Genomic DNA, 17,462 nt, shown 5'->3' with positions numbered 1-17,462 from the left:
ATGGCTGAGGAAAAAGATGGGGTGCGAGCGAGTGGCTCGGACATCGCTGTGCGTAGAGACAAGGAAGGGGTGTCTCACTTGGGCCCCATCGAGGCACGTGGCCAACTTCCTCACGTGGTATGTAGGCGTGCGAGGGCGACCGACGGAGCACACAACCGGTCAGCCGAATTTGCAACACTTCCCAAAGACTAGTAAGCATGCACGTGCAACACACGTATTTCCTAGTGTTACAATCATATGTGAAAATTCACTTGTATGTAAAAGGATAATCTCACGGACGATGTATGCTGTTCATCAAGCCCAATGACTTGGATCTTCAGGCCACCTTCTTCATTCTAGACCTCTTCGGCCATGCATCTGGGCTGCGAGTAAACCTCTCTAAGAGTGAGGCGTTACCAATCCGGTGCAACAAGAAAACCATGCAGCGGGTGACCGCAACGCTAGGATGCCCGATCAGTTCGTACCCATGCAAGTATCTTAGCCTTCCCCTCACGATCAGAAAACAGACGGCAGCACAATTTATGAGCATCGTGGATTGTCTGGCGAAGAGGCTCCTGAGATGGAGAGCGGCCAACATGCCAAAAAGTGGTCGATACTGCTTGTCAAAACTGTTCTCTATGCCATCCCGATCCACACAATGATGGCCCTTGACATTCCTCAGAAAGTGATCTCGGCAATGACCAAAATCTCTAGAGGCTTCTTATGGTGCGCCAAGGACAGAGCCAATGGGGGCCAATGCATGGTCGCGTGGGACAAGCTATGCACGCCAAAGTGGGCCGGGGCTTGGGCATCCCGAACTTAAGCTGGCTCAGCACCGCTATGCACGTGATGGCGGCCTTGGCTGCAGCGAACTGATACATCCCAGCCTTGGGCGGAATTTGACATCCAAGTCCCAAAGAGGGCAAGGGTGTTATGCGCGGCGACCATGTGCTCCACCGTCAGGAACGGAATGCACACCCTCTTTTGGGAAGATCGATGGCTCGGTGGATTTCGGCTTCAGGAGATTGATACGTCCATTTTGCATCATGTTTTATTACTGTTATTTATGATGTTTTTATCCATAATAATGCTTTCTGGAGTAATTCTAATGCATTATCTCTCATAATATGCAAGGTATACACAAAGAAGGAGAATTCCGGCAGCTAGAAATCTGGACCTGGAAAAGCTATGTCAGGCCACCTATTCTGCACAACTCCAAACAAGTTGAAACTTCATGGAGATTTTTTATCAAATATTTGAAGAATATTGGAGAAAATAACTACCAGAGGGGGCCCACCAGGTGGGCACAACCCACCTTGGTGCGCCAGGGAGCCCAGGCGCGCCCTGGTGGGTTGTGCTCACCCAGGCCCACCTCTGGTGCCTATCTTCTGGTATATAAGTCATTTTGACCTAGAAAAAAATAAGGAGAGGACTTTCTGGATGGAGCGCCGCCATCTCGAGGCGGAACTTGAGTAGGAGCACTTTTGCCCTCCGCTGGAGCGATTCCGCCGGGGGAACTTCCCTCCCGGAGGGGGAAATCATTGTCATCATCATCACCAACAACTCACCCATCTTGGGGAGGGCAATCTCCATCAACATCTTCAACAACACCATCTCATCTCAAACCCTAGTTCATCTCTTGTGTTCAATCGTGTTACCGGAACTATAGATTGGTGCTTGTGGGTGACTAGTAGTGTTGATTACATCTTGTAGTTGATTACTATATGGTTTATTTAGTGGAAGATTATATGTTCAAATCCAATATGCTATTTAATACCCCTTTGATCTTGAGCATGATTATCATTTGTGATTAGTTACTTTTGTTCTTGAGATCACGCGAGAAATCATGTCGCAAGTAATCATGTGAACTTGATATGTGTTCGATATTTTGGTAGTATGTATGTTGTGATTACCTTAGTGGTGTCATGTGAACATCGACTACATGACACTTCACCATATTTGGACCTAAGGGAATGCATTGTGGAGTAGCAATTGGACGATGGGTTGCGAGAGTGACAGAAGCTTAAACCCCAGTTTATGCGCTATTCCGTAGGGGACCGATTGGATCCAAAAGTTTAATGCTACGGTTAGAATTTATTCTTAATACTTTTCTCGTAGTTGCGGATGCTTGCGGGAGGGTCAATCATAAGTATGAGGTTTGTTCAAGTAAGAACAGAACCTAAGCACCGGTCCACCCACATATCAAATTATCAAAGTAGCGAACACAAATTGAACCAACATGGTGAAAGTGACTAGATGAAATTCCCGTGTAGCCTCCAGAACGCTTTGCTTATTATAAGAAACCTCTTCAGCCTATCCTTTGCCTCAAAAGGATTGGGCTACCTTGCTGCACTTTTGTTACTACTATCGTTACTTGCTCGTTACAAATTATCTTGCTATCAAACTACTCTGCTACTTAAAATTTTAGCACCTGCAGACATTACCTTGCTGAAAACCACTTGTCATTTCCTTCTGCTCCTTGTTGGGTTCGACACTCTTACTTACCGAAAAGAGCTACAATTGATCCCCTATACTTGTGGGTCATCAAGGCTATTTTCTGGCGCCGTTTCCGAGGAGTGAAGTGCCTTTGGTAAGTGGAATTTGGTAAGGAAACATTTTTATAGTGTGCTGAAATTTATTGTCACTTGTTATTATGGAACAATCCTTTGAGGGGTTTGTTCGGGGTATCTTCACCTCGACCGGAACCACAATTAGCTAACCCTCAACCTACTGCCCCTGCTGAAAATATTGAATATGAAATTCCTTCGGGTATGATAGAATAACTGCTAGCTAATCCTTATGCAGGAGATGGAACCGACCATCCTGGTATGCACTTGATATATGTAGCACAAATTTGTGGATTGTTCAAGCTTGCAGATTTACCTGGAGATGAAGTTATGAAAAATGCTTTCCCTTTATCTTTGAAGGGAAAAGCATTGGCATGGTATAGGCTATGCGATGATATTGGATCTTGGAATTGGAATCATTTGAAATTGGAGTTCCATCAAAAAAATTATCCTATGCATCTAGTTCATCGTGATCGCAATTATATATATAATTTTTGGCCTCATGAAGGAGAGAGTATCGCTCTAGCTTGTGGGAGGCTTAAGTTAATGTTACATTCATGCCCCAATCATGAGCTCTCAAGAGAAATTATTATCCAGAACCTTTATGCTCGGCTTTCTCGTAATGATCAAACCATGATTGATACCTCTTGTGCTGGTTCTTTTATGAAGAAGACTATTGAATTCCGGTGGGATCTTTTGGAAATAATTAAACGCAACTCTGAAGATTGGGAACTCGACGAAGGTAAAGAGTCAGGTATTAAATTTAAGTATGATTGTGTTAATCTTTTATGGATATCAATGCCTTTCAAAGGTTTAGCACTAATATGGACTTGACTCTGAGATAGTAGCCTCCTTTTGTGAATCTTTTGCTACTCATGTTGATCTCCCTAAATAGAAGTGGTTTAAATATCACCCACCTATTAAAGAAGAAATCAAAGAACCAGCACCAGTTAAAGAAGAAACTATACTTTAAAATGTTGATCCAGTTGTTCCTTCTGCTTATATTGGGAAACCACCTTTCCCTGTTAGGATAAAGGAACATGCTGAAGTTTCAACTGTGGTCAACAAAAGCTATATTAGAACACCTAAACTTGATGAACAAATTAAAGTGGAACCTAGTATTGCTATGGTTAAAGATCTCTTGGAAGAAAATGTAGATGGGCATGTTATTTACTTATGTGAAGAAGCTGCTAGAATTGCCAAACCTGATAAAAAGGATAAAGATAGACCTGTTGCTGGCATGGCCGTTGTCTCAGTTAAAATAGGAGATCATTGTTATCATGGTTTATGTGACATAGGTGCTAGTGTGAGTGCTATTCCTTATTCCTTATATCAATAAATTATGAATGCAAAGCACCCGCAGAGATAGAAGACATAGATGTTACTATTAAACTTGCTAATAGAGACACTATATCACCAATTGGGATTGTTAGAGATGTTGAAGTCTTGTGTGGGAAAATAAAATACCCTACTGATTTTCTTGTTCTTGGTTCCCCACAAGATGACTTTTGTCCCATTATCTTTGGTAGACCTTTCTTGAACATCGTTAATGCTAGAATAGATTGTAAGAAACAAACTGTCGGTGTTAGTTTTGGTGATGAGTCTCATGAGTTTAATTTTTGCAAGTTTAGTAGAAAGCTTCATGAAAAAGAATTGCCTAGTAAAGATCAATTAATTGGTCTTGCTTCTATTGTTGTGCCTCCTACTGATCCTTTAGAACAATATTAGCTAGACCATGAAAATGATCTACATATGCATGAAACAAATGAAATAGATAAGATTTTCTTTGAACAACGTCCCCTACTCAAACACAATTTGCCTATTGAAACTCTAGGAGGTCCTCCTCCACCTAGAGGTGATCCTGTGTTTGAATTAAAATAATTTCTAGACACTATGAAATATGCTTATCTTGATGAAAAGAAGATATATCCTGTTATTATCAGTGTCAACCTTTCAGAACATGAAGAAGAAAGATTATTGAAAGTTCCGATGAAGCACCAAGCTGCTATTGGATATACTCTTGATGATTTAAAGGGTATTAGTCCAACTCTATGTTAGCACAAAATTAATATGGAACTTGATGCTAAACCCGTTGTTGATCACCAACGTCGGTTAAATCCGAAGATGAAGGAAGTGGTAAGAACATAAATATTAAAACTTCTGGAAGCAGGTATAATCTATCATATAGCTGATAGTAGATGGGTAAGTCATGTTCATTGTGTCCCTAAGAAAGGAGGTATAACTGTTGTTACTAATGATAAGAATGAACTTATCCCACAAAGAATTGTTACAGGCTATAGAATGGTAATTGATTTTAGAAAATTGAACAAAGCAACTAGAAAATAGCATTACCCTCTGCCTTTTATTGATCAAATGCTTGAAAGATTGTCTAAGCACACACATTTTTGCTTCCTTGATGGATATTCTGGTTTTTCACAAATACATGTTTCTCAACCTGATCAAGAAAAGACCACTTTTACTTGTCCCTTTGGAACCTATGCTTATAAACATATGCCTTTCGGTTTATGTAATGCACCTGCTACTTTTCAAAGATGTATGACTGCTATATTCTCTCACTTTTGTGAAAAGATTGTTGAGGTTTTCAAGGACGATTTCTCTGTATATGGGAAGTCTTTTGATGATTTTTTAAGAAATCTTGATCGAGTTTTGTAGAGATGTGAACAAACAAATCTTGTCTTGAATAGGGAGAAGTGCCATTTTATGGTTAATGAAGACATTGTCTTGGGTCATAAAATTTCCGAAAGAGGTATTGAAGTGGACAAAGCTAAGGTTGATGCAATTGAGAGAATGCCATGTCGTAAAGATATACGAGGTATTCATAGTTTCTTAGGTCATGCTGGTTTCTATAGGAGATTTATCAAAGACTTTTCTAAAATTTCTAGGCCTCTTATGAATTTTTTGCAAAAGGATATTCCTTTTGTTTTTGATGATGATTGTTTAGAAGCCTTTGAAACACTCAAGGAAGCCTTAATTTCTACACCTATTGTTCAACCACCTGGCTGGAACTTGCCTTTTGAAATTACGTGTGATGCTAGTGATTATGTTGTTGGTGCTGTTCTAGGACAAAGAGTTGATAAGAAACTAAATTTTATTCATTATGCTAGTCAAACTCTAGACAGTGCTCAACGAAATTATGCTACTACTGAAAAAGAATTCTTAGCAGTGGTGTTTCCTTGTGATAAATTTAGACCTTATATTGTTGATTCCAAAGTAATCGTTCACATCGATCATGCTACTATTAAATATCTTATGGAAAAGAAAGATGCTAAACCTAGACTTATTCAATGGGTTCTCTTGTTCCAACAATTTGATTTACATATAATTGATAGAAAAGGAGCTGAGAACCCCGTAGCTGATAACTTGTCTAGGCTTGAAAATGTGCTTGATGACCCACTACCTATTGATGATAGTTTTCCTAATGAGCAGTTAGCTGCAATAAATATTGCTCATAGTACTCCTTGGTATGTTGACTATGCTAATTACATTGTTGCTAAATATTTACCACCTAGATTTACTTATCAACAAAAGAAAAAAAATTCTTCTATGATTTAAGACATTACTTTTTGGATGACCCACATCTTTATAAAGAAGGAGTAGATTGTATTATTAGATGTTGTGTACCTAAGCATGAACAGGGACAAATTTTATGGAGATGTCACTCCGAAGCTTATGGAGAGCATCATGCTGGAGATATAACTCCTCACAAGGTATTGCAATCTGGATTTTATTGGCCTACTCTCTTCAAGGATGCTCGTAAGTTCGTCTTATCTTGTGATGAATATCGAAGAATAGGTAATGTCGGTAAGCATCAAGAAATGCCTATGAATTATTCACTTGTTGTTGAACCATTTGATGTTTGGGGATTTGATTGCATGGGACCTTTTCCTTACCCTATGGGTATACACATATTTTGGTTACTGTTGATTATGTTACTACATGGGTAGAAGCTATTCCAACCAGTAGTGCTGATCACAACACCTCTATTAAAATGCTTAAGGAAGTTATTTTCCCAAGGTTTGGAGTCCGTGGATATTTAACGACTGATGGTGGATCACACTTTATTCATGGTGCTTTCCGTAAAATGCTTGCCAAGTATGATGTTAACCATGGAATTGCATCACCTTATCATCCTCGGTCTAGTGGTCAAGTTGAACTTAGCAATAGATAAATAAAATTAATTTTGCAAAAGACTGTCAATAGGTCCAGGAAGAATTGGTCTAAGAAATTAGATGATGCACTTTGGGCTTATATAACAGCATATAAAATCCTATGTGTATGTCTCCTTATAAAATGGTTTATGGAAAAGCTTGTTCTTTGCCTCTTGAGTTAGAACATGAGGCATATTGGGCCATAAAAGAGCTCAATTATGATTTCAAACTTGCTGGTGAAAAGAGGCTATTTGATATTAGCTCATTAGATGAATGGAGAACCCAAGCTTATGAAAATGCAAAATTATTCAAAGAAAGGGTTAAAAGATGGCATGACAAAAGAATCCAAAAGCGTGAGTTTAAAGCCGGAGAATACGTTATTTTGTACAACTCTCGTTTCGGATTCTTTGCAGGAAAACTCCTCTCAAAATGGGAAGGCCCCTATGTTATCGAGGAGGTTTATCGGTCTGGAGCCATCAAAATAAATAATGCCGAAGGTACTAACCCGAAGGTTGTCAATGGGCAACGAATAAAACATTATATCTCAGGTACGCCCATTAATGTTGAAAGTAATATGATCCAAACTTTGACACCGGAAGAACACATAAAAGAGTCCTTCCGGAACACTCCAGAATCGTGAAAATAAGGAGGTACATGATACGGTAAGTAAACGAACTCCGAAAAATCCGCAAAAATATTTTTTGTCAATTTTGGAATATTTAGAAAAATAGGAAAATAAGAAACTTCCAGGAAGCATACCCTGGTGGGCACAAGACACCAGGGTGCGCTAGGTGGCGCACCCAGGTGGGTTATGCCCACCTGGGACACCTTCCGGACTCCGTTTTTCTTTCTTTTTCTTGTCCCACAAGATAAAAAATCTATATATACTTCCCGAACCTGTTAACCACCATATCATGGAGAAATCCTCTGTTCTTCTTTCTTGCTATTTTCTGTGCAGTTCTAAAAATATGTTGTCCCAAGACTCCGACGGAGAGAGCTATGTCTCACATCTCATTGCTGACCCAAAGACCTATGGAGACCTATCTCCTTATGGTCGAACTACAGATGACAAGGAGGATACTCACTTGATGACGATCGATGATTCAAGCTCTGAGGAGGAGGATGTTCCTCTATCTCAACCTGGGGATATGCACATGGAGTTCAAGAAGCCAAGTCTCCCTAAGAGATCTAACTAGTCTAAAAACCAATCTATTCCTTTTCGTTTTGGGCAGAAAAGCAAAGGAGATTTATGTGACAAGATCTTGAAGCTGGAGCTGGAAGTCGATGATTTAAAGGAGGAAATTTCTCTCCTCAACTACAATATGAAAAAGTTGAAGGCACAATTACCATCTTCACGACCACCTTCATCTTCATCACCAAAGGAGAATTGAGTATCGGGTATGGGCACTCCCCTTGGCTTCCGCCAAGCTTGGGGGGAGGTGCCCCGGTATCGTATCATCCCACTATATTTTTGCCTTTACTTGTTTTAGTTTGATCTTTTGCTTTAGATGAATAAAAGTTTATTTCAATCCTTTCTTTTCGAGAGTTTGCTTAGTGATCTATCCTTGTAATCGTGTGCAAGATATATAACAAAGTTAGTTTGAGTTTTTGCTTTCTTCACTATCATGTTGCAAATAAAAGAAAAAGAGAAAGGAAATAAATAAATAAAAGGAAATGAATCAAGAAGATTATATACTAATCTTATGGTAGGTGATGACAACACATAAGGAAAAGTATAAGTAGAAACTTTTATTAGAGATTGACAAACATAGCATTAGTCAACACTACTGAGGAAAACCTTATACACAGAAACTTACCAGTAGCGCGGGACAAAAATAAGCGCTACTACAATTTACCACTAGCACATGTTATCCAAACATGTTGCAGCTAAGATCATAGCAGTAGCGCGTCTAACTGTAGAGGCGCTACTACTACAATTCTCCTTACTATTCTCGCCAGGGTACCTATAGTAGTAGCGTGCCTAAGGAAAGCGCGCTGCTGCTAAGATTATTGTAGCAGCGTGTTCCGCGCAGGAAGCACTACTGCTAAGGAAAGGAAAATAAAATGAAAAACATATAGAAAAGTAAATGAAAATGAAAGAAATAGAAAAAGGGGAAGGAAAAAAAGAAAATGTGAATGAAAATAAATGAAAAATAAAAATAAAGGAGAAATGTGTAGCAGCAGCGAGCTTTATGGACAAGCGTTGTAGCTAATGTAGCAGGAGCGCTTTCCTGTGGAACGCGCTGCTGCTACTTTCCACTTAACCAACCGTTTTCTTCTTCCCCATCACCCACTTCCCCCAAATCCAACATGCGTGCGTCTGCTGTCGCCGCCGTCATCGCCCGGCCGTCGCACGCTCTCCCGTCGCCCTCCGCACGCCGTTGACGCCGCCCCCGACCCCGACCTCGACGCTTCCCCCGACCCCGACCTCGACGCCCCCCTACATCGCCGCCCTCCGCCCTGCACCCGCCGCCCCGACCCCGTCCCCGACCTCGACGCCGCGTGCCCCTCTCCCTAACTCCATCGGCGCCCAAGGTGGGCACGCCCTCCTCCCCCTCCTCCCCTACCTCTGCCTAGCTAGGGTTCTTAGGGTTAAATTTCACAGTTCATCTAATTAGTTAGGGTTCATCAAATTAGATGCTAATTATGGTAATAGTTGTTAAATAGAATTAGTTTTAGAGTTCATCAAATTAGTTAGGGTTAAATTTTAGAGTTCATCAAATTAGTTAGGGTTCATTAAACTTTAGAGTTCATCAAATTTGTTAGGGTTAAATTTTAGACTTCATCTAACTAGTTTTTTACTGTTTTTTAGTAAGTGTTTAATAGAATTAGTAAGAAAATTAATATAGCTAGTTGAACTAGTTTATTTTTAGTAAAACTAGTTTATTTTTATTTATAGCAAGTGCTTAATTGAACTAGTTGAGTTAATACAACTATTTTATTTTTAGTATGAAAATTAATAAAACTAGTTTACTTTTTTTAGTTAAAGCAATTATTCCCGCATCGACGTCGACGATGCCTATCCTGCATCCTCGTCGTCGAGTCGGCGGAGGACACCTGCGTCACCAGATGGGCCATGTCTGGGATTGGGCTCCGCCGGGGTGGTACTGGGAGGCGCTACCTACTGGGGGCGCAGGTTGGTGAGGAGTCAGCCCGTCGTTGACCCGAACCTTATTTGGTGGCGGTCGCGTGGGCCAGTGATGGTCCAGAGGCTCGAGGACCCCACGGAGGTGGTGCGTCATCGTGTCAGTGAGGAGGACGCGCATGTCCGTCGCTACTTGTTTGCGTTGGAGCACAGGTTCTCCAATACCTGCCAGGTTCTCCAGGATCTCATTGGAGCTATGATCTTGTGATGGTTCCTTCTGTGTGGGTGTCTACCGCCCGCGCCGATACCCGTCGTGCGCTAGGGTTTTAGTTGTATTAGTGATGTTATATGTATGATACTATTCGGGATGTATTAGTGATAATATTCGATGATGAACGGACACATGAGATGATTTACTTCTGCTTATTGAATGCATGCTAATCTGAATACTTATTTATTTTACGATTTGGTTTTGCTTATTGAATGCTCATGTCAATATGAGTCCTATAAGATATTTTGAAATGTATATCTTGTGTTGCTCAAATAGAATATGTGCTTGCCCAAGTGGCCGGTCATGTTTGCAGGTTACACCTCCGAGTGGCCTATGTTTTGCCGGAGTGTTGATTCATTTCCGTTCCGGCAAATTTCAGGCGCTCGATATGTCCTATGTTAGCAAAGGTCATGCCGGATTTTTCCGTGAATTTTGGCATGACTTATGCCAGAATATGTAGGAAATATCGAGTGCCCCGGATTTGTGTGTTGAGAATCCTGGTAGTTTCCTTCGATCGATTTTCAATTAATGTTTCAACTATGAACAAAGGAAATGTCTGACGACAAAAAGGATTTCGGTATTTGCGAATACTACGAACATGAGCGCGGCCTGTGCGACACAATCTTCCTAGATGATGATAGGTGCTTCAGCATGATAAGTTCCAAGTGGATACAGAGTTAAGCATGACATCTGCTTCATTTGCTTCAACTTATAATTTTTTTTTATTCTACTAGTGTATCCCCTGCCATGCAAGAGTTTTTGCCTTGGATAAGATAGGTTTCAGTCCTATGAAAACTACTATGGAGGTAAAGAGAGTTAACTTGAAGACCGAGCATGGTTATACTTTCCACGCAAAATTATACAACACAGACACCTACACCTATTTTGAATGCAAAACTTGGCAAGCACTATGCAAGGCTTATGCATTTGAGCCTGATATGGTTATCACCTTTGATATTCGTCCCGAAGATGATATTGAAGGTAATATCGACATCTGGGTCGATGTGCAGACGCCTCCAGTTATACCATTATGTGAGTTTCTCAACCATATTTATGCCTTCGATATTTTTTATTCAAAAATAGTTGACAACTAATTTCTATTGATAGCTTATTTCCATTCAAGAAAACATGTCCGACGCTTGGTAGACATGACTGTCCACTGTCCCGGGGCTGAACTAAACTCCAAGGAGATAGGTCATTATGTTTCATGGCTTGAGGATCTTCATACTGTCAAGACAAATTATTTTCCTGGACTTAAAAATCTTAGTACTCAAAACGTGCGACCAATAGTGTTCGTACCGAACTACTGTAACATCTATTTAGGAAAGATGGTAAGATTTTTACTATTTGTCCTCAGTGCATCTTTTACATGCATTATTTTTTAAGCTAAACTTCATTGCTAAGTATGTTACTATACGATGTTCTTCAACAGGGACTCTCGATGAATGTTGTGCCTCATTGGATCGAGACTAAAGGTCGCACGAGAATTGTTAGCTTACGGCCAAGATTTCCTACAATGCACTTTAGTGCATTCAGGATTTCTAATAGCGAGGAATGCTTAATAGTGAAAGACTGGAGCAAAATTGTGAACGACCGCAGAGAAGTACTAGGGGCAGCAATCAGAAGCACATCCCACGATTAGGAGACATGTTCATCTGCATGCTCCAACTTGATGAAGCAGGAGTGCTACACATGTTTTATGTTATTTTAGCCGAGAGAGAGAGAGCAGCAAGAGTGATTAGCTAGCTAGAAATGAGTTATGATGATTAAATAACTAGTGTTGGTGGTAATGACTATGATGATTATTATTAGCTAGTGTTGGTGGTGATTAGATAGCTACCGCAGCTAGTGTTGGTGGTGATTAGCTAGCTAGAATGAGTTTGAAGATGATGATGTGTGCTACACTATGACTATGCTGATTAAATAGCTACTGCTGGTGGTAATGACTATGATGATGATTAAATTTCTTGTGGTGGCGGATTAGATTCAAGTGGAGGCAACATGTGGTGCACATCGAAAGTACTACTAGTCCAAACTAGAACAAGTTTGGATTAGTAGTATACTTTTGACATGCACCACATGTTCCCTCCACTTAAACCTAATCCACCTTCATTTGACACACTGTTATGGACATATTGATATAACAACCTCATAATTGGTATTGTACCAAAATTTGTATAACGGCGCATAAATACACTAAAAATGAGAAAAATGAGAAAAAGAATACTAGTAGCGCTGGAGAGTAAACACGCTACAACTAGCTATATTAGCAGTAGCGCTGGGGTGAACAAATGCTGCTGCTATATGTCTTAGCAGCAGCGTGCGTAGCACGCGCTACTGCTAAGGAGTAGCTGTAGCGCCTTATCAGTAGCACGTCCTCCCGCGCTACTGATAGGCAAAATACTCGCGCTAATGCTAGAGTTTTCCCTAATAGTGCAATGATGCAACTCATGAAAGAATTAATAAGGGAAGAGAAGATTCACATATAAATATACTATCCTAGAAATCTTTTGTGATTGTGAGCCCTCATCAAAATATTATATGCCAAAATTGTTGATGTTGGACAAGGAAGACAACTTAATGGTTTATGTTTGTTTATATTCACATAGAAGTCATATTGTCATGGATCCTTTAGCATGTGGTGCTTGCCCCTACCTTTGCTAGCCAAAAATTCCGCACTAAGTAGAGATACTACTTGTGCATCCAAAAACCCTTAAACCCAAATATTATTTTCAAGTGTCCACCATACTACCTAGAGATTGAGCAAGATCCCTCAAGTAAGTTGTCATCGGTGCAAAAAGGCAATAAAAATTGCTTATAAAAGTGTGAGATCATTTAGTGCAAGAGAAAATTGAGCGTTGCACGAACTTGTGATGGTGAAGAATAAAAGCGACAGACTGTATAATAAAGTTCGCTATCACAAAGGGGCAATGCAACGTGACATTATTTTGCACTAAGGGGTTGAGCATACAAACAAATAAGCGCATGGCAACCTCTGCTTCCCTCTGCGAAGGGCCTATCTTTTACTTTTATGTATTTACTTTTATACAAAGAGTCAAAGTTTTCCTTCTATTCCTTTTTATTTTTCTCCTTTGGCAAGCATCATGTGGTGAGGAAAGATCTAGGAACATATGTACAGTTGAATATAGATAGCATTAGTTATTATTGTTGACATCACCCTTGAGGTGAATACGTTGGGAGGCGAAATTATAAGCCCCTATCTTTCTATGTGTCCGGTTGAAACGTTTTGCTCATGTGTACGCGGTGAGTGTTAGCAATCATAGAAGACTATATGATGGTTGAGTATGTGGACTTGCCTAAAGGCTCCGATACGTGACCCTTCCTAAAAAGATGATGAATTGTAGTTGCAAAGTTGACTGAGAACATAGTTTGTTGGTTTCTAATAGATTTTTTGCTTTATACTTCAATAGTGTGATGAATTGTCACTTATTCATGAGAAGTCTATGATAACAGTTCCTTGATAAATATTTTATGTTTAAGTTTGTTGCTATTATAATAATGAACATGATGATTCTATATCCGTATTTTGTTTTTATCGACACCTCTCTCTCTCTCTAAGCATGTGGACATGTTTTTCGATTTCGGTTTTCGCTTGAGGACAAGCGAGGTCTAAGCTTGGGGGAGTTGATATGTCCATTTTGCATCATGTTTGCTTACTATTATCTATGATTTTTTTATCAATAATAATGCTTTTTAGAGTAATTCTAATGCCTTTTCTCTCATAATATGCAAGGTATACACAAAGAGGGATAATTCTGACATCTAGAAATCTGGACCTGGAAAAGCTATGTCAGGCCACCTATTCTGCACAACTTCAAACAAGCTGAAACTTCACGGAGATTTTTTATCAAATATTTGAAGAATATTGGAGCAAATAACTACCAGAGGAGGCCCACCAGGTGGGCACAACCCACCTGGGCGCGCCAGGGAGCCCAGGCGCGCCCTGGTGGGTTGTGCTCACCCAGGACCACCTCTGGTGCCCATCTTTTGGTATATAAGTCATTTTGACCTAGAAAAAAGGAGAGAACTTTCAGGGTGGAGCGCTGCCGTCTCGAGGCGGAACTTGGGCAGGATCACTTTTGCCCTCTGGTAGAGTGATTCTACCGGGGGAACTTCCCTCCCGGAGGGGGAAATCATCGTCATCATCATCACCAACAACTCTCCCATCTAGGGGAGGGCAATCTCCATCAACATCTTAAACAACACCATCTCATCTCAAACCCTAGTTCATCTCCTGTGTTCAATCTTGTTATCGGAACTATAGATTGGTGCTTGTGGGTGACTATAGTGTTGATTACATCTTGTAGTTGATTACTATATGGTTTATTTGGTGGAAGATTATATGTTCAGATCCAATATGCTATTTAATACCCCTCTGATCTTGAGAATGATTATCAATCATTTGTGAGTAGTTACTTTTGTTCTTGAGGTCACAGGAGAAATCATGTTGCAAGTAATCATGTGAACTTGATATGTGTTCGATATTTTGATAGTATGTATGTTGTTATTCCCTTAGTGGTGTCATGTGAACGTCGAATACATGACACTTCACCATATTTGGGCCTAAGGGAATGCATTATGGAGTAGCAATTAGATGATCGGTTGCGAGAGTGACAGAAGCTTAAACCCCAGTTTATGCGCTATTCTGTAAGGGACCGATTGGATCCAAAAGTTTAATGCTATGGTTAGAATTTATTCTTAATACTTTTCTCGTAGTTGCGGATGCTTGCGGGAGGGTTAATCATAAGTAGGAGGTTTGTTCAAGTAAGAACAGCACCTAAGCACCGGTCCACCCACATATCAAATTATCAAAGTAGCGAACACAAATCAAACCAACATGGTGAAAGTGACTAGATGAAATTCCCGTGTACCCTCAAGTATGCTTTGCTTATTATAAGAAACTGTTTCGGCCTGTCCTTTGCCTCAAAAGGATTGGGCTACCTTGATGCACTTTTGTTACTACTATCGTTACTTGCTCGTTACAAATTATCTTGCTATCAAACTACTCTGCTACTTACAATTTCAGCACTTGCATACATTACCATGCTGAAAACCACTTGTCATTTCCTTCTGCTCCTCGTTGGGTTCGACACTCTTACTTATCAAAAATAGCTACAATTGATCCTCTATACTTGTGGGTCATCAGAGATCGCGCCCCACATATACGAGTCTGTGGGCCGATCTGCAAGGCACTCTAGAACAGTGGATCAAGCACTAACCGATGTTGTCTGTGCTAGGGACGTCAGTCCTGAACTTTCTGCGGAGGCTTTGTAGGAATACCTGCAGCTATGGATGCAGGTCAATCAGGTGAGTCTAATTCCGGAGGCCATCGATGAGATTAGCCGGGCATGGGAACCAGATGGCAAATACTCTTGCAGATCTGCCTATCAGGCTAACTTTCGGGGCCGTGAAGTCTCGCCGACTGCTATTTTCACGTGGTCATCCAGGGCGCTGCTACGATGTCGTTTCTTCACCTGGCTTGCGGTCCAAGGTAGATGCTGGACGGCGGACCGGCTGGCCCATCATGGCCTTGACCACCACGACACCTGCCCTTTCTGCACCCAGCATGAGGAGACCATTGGACATATACTGCTTAACTGCGTCATGGCTAGGGAGGTTTGGACAGTTGTCTGTACGGCTTTGGACAAGCAAGATTGGATTTCGACTGGCGATACAACTTTGGTGGAGTGGTGTGCGATGAAGAATGGCACAAGCAGGAGCATGAAGAAAATGAGGACGATCATCCTCCTTGTCCTTTGGGAGCTTTGGAAGCACCGGAATGCCATCATTTTTATGGCTTCACACCATCCTTGCGAGTATTGTTGCAAACCATTGACAAGGAAGGCCGGAATTGGAAGGAGGCGAGACTTATCAAGGGTAACGTGGAAGCTCTCTTTAGAGATGTGGCTAGGTGAGAGAGTAGAAGTGTGGGTTGCCTTTGTGGTGGGTTTGGGTTTCATGTAATGTAATTCATGTAACACCCAATGTGGAGGGGCTCTCCCCCTTTTTCCTTCTTTAATATATAGTGCGCACGCTAGTGCGCATTTGAGAAAATGTAAAAGGATAATCTGATAGTAGTAGTGAAAAATATTTAGAATGAATTGTTTTATAAAAAAGCTTCATTTTCCTCCACAAAAAGCTACTACATTCACATTTCAGACTAATAGTACCCTTATTCTATGAATCTTGAATAACATATTCAAGTACTCAGTTACAATCACTATTTTTCCTTTCTATCTACTACAGATCTACGGTAATATGATTATTTTCTTACACTAGTAAGTGTGCAACACGTCTATTTGAACTAATAAGTGTGCACGTGTAACACGCGTCTATTTGGATTAACACACTATACTAAACTTAATACAAGACAATTTATTCATAAATTTGAATTTTCCCTATAAAATACACAATCTTTTATTCCCTACTCGTACAAACAATTTGAAATATCGTTTCTCCTTAATCAACATATCTCCTGTATTAAAAGACCACCCAGTTTTCCCAATGTAAAAAACTCAAAATTATTTAAGATTCATCATGATTCTCCATATGCACACATTTATGCAAGTATAATCACACATAAAAATGTCACTTAGGACAAGCTAAGGAGCCGTTTCAGTGCCAACAAACTCCAGTCAAGAATTATTATTACAATACAAAAGCATTAATACAACAACTTGGAACAGTTACTTGAGTACTACACATTTTTTTAAGGGCTCAACATTCTAAAATTTTGACAATATAACAAATATCCTCTCAGTTTGTAGTAATAATGATACGAAGATAAATAATTTGAAAATGGTCTTCAACATGCGTAGGCTACCACTTGTAAGAATAACAGTGGCAAAAAAGGCCAACAAATGCCGGTTTAGAAAGAAAAAAACTGCAGACATGCTTGCAATTTTAGCAATTCTAGTGGATAAAACATACCTTACCTATCAAGTCATGAAATAGTCAAATGAAAAAATGTACTTCTTATAAGTAGTAGAGATGAAGTCATAAGGATCATGATTCAAGATATTCGGAGAAACATGGTTGGTCTCTCTGTATGATGTGAACTCGTCACCTCTACCAAAGTGGTCGTGCGTAATATTTAATGTAGAGTGCAATAATGAAATCAAATAAATGATATGAGAATTTACCATGACCACAAAATATCCTACATTCGTCATCATCATAATCAACATGCATTTTTTGTTTCTCTTGTATGTGGTCCAAGTTTTCTGTTAGGAAAACATGTTAACTCAACTGTAGATAGGGACGGTATGAAAATGCTCATGTAAAATTACAATTGCCATGTATCTGCTGGACAAACAAATACACTTATGCAAACTTTAGGGTTTTTTAGTAAAACTTATGCGAACTTTATT

Source organism: Triticum dicoccoides, chromosome 7A (genome assembly GCF_002162155.2).
Source record: "Triticum dicoccoides isolate Atlit2015 ecotype Zavitan chromosome 7A, WEW_v2.0, whole genome shotgun sequence".
NCBI lineage: Eukaryota > Viridiplantae > Streptophyta > Magnoliopsida > Poales > Poaceae > Triticum > Triticum dicoccoides.
Note: the sequence above shows the minus strand (reverse complement) of the source record.